This window comes from Neodiprion pinetum, chromosome 1 (assembly GCF_021155775.2).
Source record: "Neodiprion pinetum isolate iyNeoPine1 chromosome 1, iyNeoPine1.2, whole genome shotgun sequence".
Classification (NCBI taxonomy): Eukaryota; Metazoa; Arthropoda; class Insecta; order Hymenoptera; family Diprionidae; genus Neodiprion; species Neodiprion pinetum.
Genome location: NC_060232.1, coordinates 20934300 through 20941546, shown reverse-complemented (window position 1 = coordinate 20941546; position 7247 = coordinate 20934300).

Genomic DNA, 7247 nt, shown 5'->3' with positions numbered 1-7247 from the left:
ATATTATCGCTATAGTCACATACATTCATCATACAATTATTTTCTTTTGTCAAATATTAATGTACCCATGTAATCACCCATGTAATCTTCAGCAGCAGATTTGATTTTCCACATGCAAACGTCAAACTTTCGTGAATACTATCTGCTAGATAGCCGCCATTATTGTTTACCTCATCATCACCGACGCACGAGGCCCTTGGCGGATTCCCACCGTACTAAGCGAAAGTAATTACAGTAACCGAGGGCCAGTCGGACCATCTCTTATTTTTACACCGAGGTTCACCTTTAGTGATTTCGTTGTTGTGTCTCTGATGTACTCTCCAGGTGGCGTTCTGTATAGTTCAACATTAAAGATCTACACTCCCTCCCAAACGTACATGCGCGTTGCCCAAAATACAGCGTTTTGGAAAGAATTCCAACATTCATGCTAGACGATTTGTATTCACGATTCCGGAGGTTCGGTAGTCACTGGTTTTATGGATTATTGCAGCAATGCGTTCAGCTCTATATTGTATCCAGATATATCTATAGTATTACAGTCTTATCTGTTTCCACAGTCATATGGTGTAGCGTAGATTGCCTATAATGCGTATCTAAACTGCGTATTGATGAAGGGCATTTGAGTGATTGCAGCTGTATAGATTAATTGTAAGGCAGTTACACAGTAACGACAGAGAAAAATTTCACCCCGAAAATTGTGGGGATCAATTTGCATTCACAATATCTGAAAGAGATCGTCCTGAACGATAATTATAGATTATACATTAGGGTGTAATGTGTATTGTAACGTTGATGGATTGAGAGCACCTTGCTCGAGAAAATAACGTGTCAATGAATTTCTTTCTCCGGTACCAAATTAGACATTTTTATTTATTCTCTGAAAATGAAAAAGGAGCTCCGTATTAAGGAAAGGAACCGTTGATGGTGATGTGCTTTTCAAAGTTCTTTTCTGTCTGTCTATTTCTAGTTAACTAAAGATTTTCAATCTATTGCAGATTAGGCTGTTTGGTTTTTTGTACATGCTTCTACACAAATGCAGGGAGTGATGCCATTATTATGCGGAAACAAACTCTGACTTGCTGTACCTTAGCTGCACTAACACTTTTTTCACGGATACGGGTTGTGATACTGTTACCAGAATCCCTCCACTAATTTTGATTTTTTAAACCATAGCATGCCTAGTGTTGATTTTATCTCCTGTCTTACAGAAGTGGGATGCACTTCGTTGCTGCACCACAGACTCGGATGTTACTCCGTCACTGTTCCCTGAATAACCTTAGTTTTGCAAACGTGAGAAATGATTCCATAGCTGCGTAACAAATGCAGGATTTTCGTCCATTGCTGTTCCTGGGCTGTTGATTAATTAAATTGCAAATTATGCATACAACTTGATAGCTAGTAAAGAAGCAAATGTGTTTTCAACTAAAGGCCGTGGGAGGATATGCATGGGTTGGCTGCCCTTGCTCGGATTTGGTCCATATTAGGCTAGTAAATTGTTATCATTATAGAATCGATTTACCAATTTAAAAAAAAATTTTTACTGGAGTTATAAACAAATATTGAAAAATCAAATAAAATAAATTTTCTCCAAATTGGCACAACCGATCTTGATAAATGAAATATATGTTATAGAAAGTATCAAGGCAGTTTTGAAAAAAAATTGTGAATTAATTCCGTTAATGAGAAGGGGATAAAAAAAATTATCGAAATTTTGTAATAATTTTTTTTCAGTGAATTATTCTTTGTACCACCGCCATTTTTTATCAGTAATATTCTTTCATTCTAAGTTACAATATATGTTTTTTTTGGAATTTTCAAAAGGGTACCTCATAGTTAAGAAAAACATTTTTTTGGCCCATAACATGTATGCGATTTCACGAGAACTGGGGGCTAACTCAATTTTTTACTTACGACTTAATCAAGTAAGCATAATTTGAAAAAAAATGCAGTACTGTTCAGGGATCGATTATTAGACAAAGTGATGGATAACAATTTGATTCCAAAGATTCGATTATACTTCAAAATCGCAACATTTCTACATAACCAATTCGGAAAAGCGTTGCAATTGGATGCCACATTTTCAAAAGAAATTCTAGTCAGAATGAAGCATGTAAAGAATTTCTTATATTGGTAGGTCAGGTGCTATAAACGCATAATGGTGATGTAAATTTTATAATTATATAAATTGTTATACAAATAACATTGGCCAGAAATATTGATGTGAAATGAAATAAAGCAAGACAAAAATAAATACTTAAAAATAACTCTTATCTTTCTGAGGCGTCGTACGTTAAAAATAAATGTTTATCCTTCATGTTGAGTCGTCAGTCCTTATATAATATATATTTCGATCAATCTGGTAATTGGTGTCAGAATTTTCTTAAACTTTCCCAACTCGAAAGGCTTACACAAAACAAATAAATAAATAATTAAAATTCTGTCTCTATGCTTATATGTTAATTCGAGGTGTTACACTGATGATTGATGTGAATGACTCTACGGGTACTGACCGACTGACTATCCTCGCAGCCATACGAAAATCGACACCACACGTATATGTGTGAACAGATACATGTGACGTCCATATTCTTACAAGCATCGATTGATTGTCGAAAATCATGCTTATCTTGCTACGGCCTTCAATGAAAGGAAATTTACTCAGATATTTCACAAAAGAATTTGCAACAAGGGTGCCCATGCACATGCAAAAACATAAATCATATAAACTAATAATCTAATAATAAGGTAAATTAAATATTGTGTAATTCTTTAGTCATGCTCCTGAATTTGGTACAAGTTGAGTTTTCGATTCTATTATTCAATCGTTACGATTCTTTGCAAATGTCTATTTCATTCTGTAGGCAAATAAGCCGCTATGCTTTATTTCCGTACAATGTCACGACCACGGTCTTACATACAGATCCTGCAACTCTGGTGGTGGGGGTAGGCTAGGAGTGACTCACATATTGAATCAATTTGTAGTTTACGGTTTCGGCACTGCGTCGCTACTATCTAGTATGGCTGAGTTACAGAACCTCAAATTTCGTTATTTTTGGCCAGGTTAGGCTGTAGCGCGCTTGCGCCAACAGAGATAAATTTTTTCTATCTCTGTCGCTCACGGGTGACACGGGTGACCCTACTAGGTTACCGCGACCATTGCGACCAATGTAAAAATTATTGAAAGTGGACTTAAGAAGTGAGTCACCCCCACCACCAGAGTTGCAAGACTTGTATGTAAGATCGTAGTCACGACCGAACTTGTAGCCACCTAGCGGCAACGCGAAACGACGAGAGAATACCAAGATGGCTACAGACATCAGCCACACGTCAAGTGTACTCCTCCGTTATAATAACAAACAAAGCATATTATACAGTAATGAAGTGTTCGTATATTACATACAACTTGATCTATCGTTTATTCAAAAGCTGCTTGGTCTATAATCTTTCATCGATTAAACGAAGAATAAATAAAGCTAAATTGAGTCGCAGAGACGTTATGACATGCTTTACTCCAAAATTGACATGAGTCGATCGGACACTATACTACGGGGCTCCTGACCAGTGTGTTCCAGGCACTCGTATTTATACTGATTTCCTGCGGCAGGGATGACGTTCGAACGACGAAAAGATTAGTCACGGTGTTTGGGTTGTCCGTCGGGGTGACCTATCTGTTATATGCTGCATCTGTTCTTCTTCTTCTTCTTTCCTTATGGCAATGACCCTGCAGAGGAAATGCCAATGTCTTTTTATTCTATCCCTAGATTATCCCAGGGGTTCCTCAAACTTAGGTGTTGTATGTATTGATTGTTGAAGAAATGGTCTTCGGCAGTTGTGCTTCGTTCAGATCGAGTCTTGAAGGTGAGAACCTGCAATTCATGCGTTGTCTTTCTAGCTGGCTATGGTAGGGGATGAAGCGACATCACAGACATGGAAAAAAATTGAACACGAAGAACACTGGAACAGAGACGTAAAACGTATACTGGATATTTCTTAAACACATGGAGTTATATATGGATTGAGGTCATTTTTTAATATGAAGTCGGCTAAAGCTAGTATGATTGGGGTTCGACTTTTAAGGAACAGGTTTTGCAGATCGGTACCGGGAATGATCTTATGTTTATTGAAGAAATTTTTGAGTTTAACTCTTGGAAGTTTAAAATAGGGACATTCCCAGAAGAGGTGGTTAGCTGAGATAAAAGCGTGATCGCACGCGCATGCCTGACGAGCTGCCAGGCACATTCTTGATGTAAATCAACAATAGAGTTTGTGAGATGTGACTCCAATGAAAGACACATGTTGATTGGACATTTTCCTCTGGCTAGGGAACAAAATCTGCAACAATAAAACACAAAAATTCCTCGAAATAGAGAAAGGAAACAGAAAACATTCAACAATTCCTGCAAGGCAATTGCATTTCCAAAACTTACTATTATTCTGGTTTAAACAAAATCAAGCGTTAACAACAACAAAACAATACTTCAAAGATAACTACTGTTTTTCAAACAAATGTTTATAAACTCAGCTACCTTTATACCCAAGTACATTTTGTTAAATCCACAGAATGATTCGTCATATCCACGAATACTTTTTAAATGGCTAGACTCCGTTAAATCCACGGATAAAGAAAGGCTATAGTCCGTTAAATCCACGGAACAGTTTGTTAAACCCACGAACAATAATTAACTTTTTTTTTAGTCAGTTCTGTTAAATCCATAGAACAATTCGTTAAATCCACGAATATTTTTTTTTTGGCCAGTGCTGTTAAATCCACAGAACAATTCGTTAAATCCACGAATATTTTTTTTTGGCCAGTGCTGTTAAATCCACAGAACAATTCGTTAAATCCACGAATAATTTTTATTTATTTGGCCAGTTCTGTTAAATCCACAGAACAATTCGTTCAATCCACGAATAAATTTTTTTTTTTTGCTAGCCAGTTCTGTTAAATCCACACAACAATTCGTTAAATCCACGAATAATTAGTTTTTTTTTGGCTAGATTTCGTTAAATCCACGGAATAGTTCGTTAAATCCATGAACGCAATCAAAAGCAGTTTTGTTAAATCCGCAGAACGATTTGTTAATACCACGAGTTTGTGATTGATGGCTAAAAGAAATAAACAATTACGAAAAAGATTTCGTTACGAATCACAGAAAATTAGCTTCTATATCGCAATTTCAAATAAGTTAAAGAATTAAGGTTCAGGGTTTTCCTCTTCAGAGGGTGCCATACGATCAACGTGCACCACTCTAAATTTTCCACGAGGAAGTTTCTGAACTCGATATGTTACATGGTATAATTTTGATTTTACAACATATCCTTTTAACCATTTACTTTGTACTTTCGGGCATTTTTCTACGACTCTTGTGGGGGAGAGGAGCCAAATCTTTTGTCCAGGTACAAAGTTGATCATATGGGTCTTTAAGTCGAATCGAGATTTCATTTTGTCACTTTTGAGATTTAAAGTTTCCCGAACTTGTTCATGAACACCGATTAACTTTTTTTGCAATGAATCAACATAATTAAGCGGGCAAATGTCATCGGAAACACTGTCAACTGGCGGAGAACCACGACGGATGTCCAGAGGAAGACGTAATTCTCTACCAAACATAATCATAGCCGGAGTGAATTCTGTAGTTTCATGCCTAGAAGAACGATAAGCAAGAAGGACAAGGGGAAGCCATCTATCCCAATCCTTCTGGTTATCATTAATGAATTTAGCGACATAATTGAGGATAGATCTATTTAACCGCTCTACTAAACCATTAGATTGAGGATGTAAAGATGTAGTTCTCGTTTTATGAATTCCAGGAATTTTCATTAGTTCTTTTAAAATTCGAGATTCAAATTCTCCACCTTAATCAGAATGAATTTCAAGAGGAATTCCAAAACGAGAGATAACATTAATTATCAGAGCTTCAGCAATGGTATGAGCTTGATGATTAGGAAGTGGTATAGCCTCAGGCCATCGCGAAAAATAATCAGTAACAACAAGAATGAATCGATTGTTGTTGGAAGATTTGGGTAATGGACCTAAAATGTCAATAGCGATTCTCTCAAAAGGACAACCTACGTTGTAAATTCTCAATTTTCCTTTCGTTAATTTGCTAGGACCGTCTCTACTAAAACAAATAGAACGTCTCTGGCACCATTTTTCAACATCTACTTTGCAAGAAGCCCAATAAAATTTTTTACGGATGTTGTCCAACATTTGTTGACTTTGAAATGACCGCTAATTGGAGAAGAGTGAGAGATATTTAGAATTTCCATAGTAGTTGAAGTAGGAACTACTATTTGAAATATTGTTTTCGATTGATTAGGAGACTCCCAACGACGATACAAGATTCCGTTTTTCAATTCAAGAGAATTCCAATATAACAAATGAGTCTTAATATCGCGACCTAAATGACAAATTTCTTGCCACTCAGGGCGTCTATTTTGTTGTTTAAATTGGATCAGGGAATTGAGAGTGAGATCTTTGGATTGAAGATCACGCCAATCAAAACTATCATCAACTATGCAAACGGTTCGATAGACTTGTCTTTCATTTTCTTCATCGAATGAATTAATTTTGTTACATTTCTTGCAAGTACAAGGGCGACGAGACAAGGCGTCTGCGTTGTTGCGAAGATGACCAGGCCTATGAGAAATGTCAAAATCGAATCTAAAAAGAAATTCAAGCCAGCGAGCCACTTGACCCTCGATATTCTTGAAAGATAAAAGCCATTTCAGAGCTCCGTGGTCGGTTCTAATCAAAAATTTCCTGCCCAAAAGATAGTGACTGAAATTTCCTACCGATTTGATAACTGCCAAAAGTTCTCTACGCGTTGTACAATAATTTCTTTCAGCTTTATTTAAACATTTAATGAAATAAGCTATTACTTTTTCTTCGCCGTTTTGAATCTGCAAAAGGGTAGCACCGATAGCAGTTAAAGAAGCATCAGTATCGAGAATGAAATTTCCATCGGGAATTGGGACAGTCAGGATAGGTGGAGAAGTGAGAGCAAGTTTCAATTGATCGAAACTAGATTGAGCTTCCTTAGACCATCGGAAAGGAGTTTGATCCTCAGTTAGAGTGTATAAAGGTTTCGAGACGTTGGCAAAACCTAATACATATTTCCTGTAGTATCCGCATAGACCAAGAAAACTTCTGATTTGCCGTCTAGTTTTGGGAATAGGCCAAGTTAGAATGGAAGAAATTTTTTCTGCATCGCATTTGATTTCTTCTCTGGAAATTATACGTATGT